Below are 392 nucleotides of genomic sequence, written 5' to 3' on the forward strand. Positions count from 1 at the left end.
AGCCCCCCCCTTCCCGCCGTTGCCTCTTGCCGCTACCCCCGCCCCCCCCCCGCTGCCGGTTTGCGCGGAGCCCCCCCGCCTGCCGTTGCCTCTTGCCGCGGCCGCCACCGCCCCCCCCACACCCCCCGGCCCCCGTTACCGGTTTGCGCGGAGCCCCCCCTCCCGACGTTGCCTCTTGCCGCTACCCCCGCCCCCCCCCGCTGCCGGTTTGCGCGGAGCCCCCCCGCCTGCCGTTGCCTCTTGCCGCGGCCGCCACCGCCCCCCCCACATCCCCCGGCCCCCGTTACCGGTTTGCGCGGAGCCCCCCCTCCCGACGTTGCCTCTTGCCGCTACCCCCCGCCCGCCCCCCCCGCTGCCGGTTTGCGCGGAGCCCCCCCTTCCCGCCGTTGCCT

Source organism: Melanerpes formicivorus, unplaced genomic scaffold (assembly GCF_026170545.1).
Source record: "Melanerpes formicivorus ecotype bairdi unplaced genomic scaffold, bMelFor1.0.p_v2 SCAF_2855, whole genome shotgun sequence".
Lineage (NCBI taxonomy): Eukaryota > Metazoa > Chordata > Aves > Piciformes > Picidae > Melanerpes > Melanerpes formicivorus.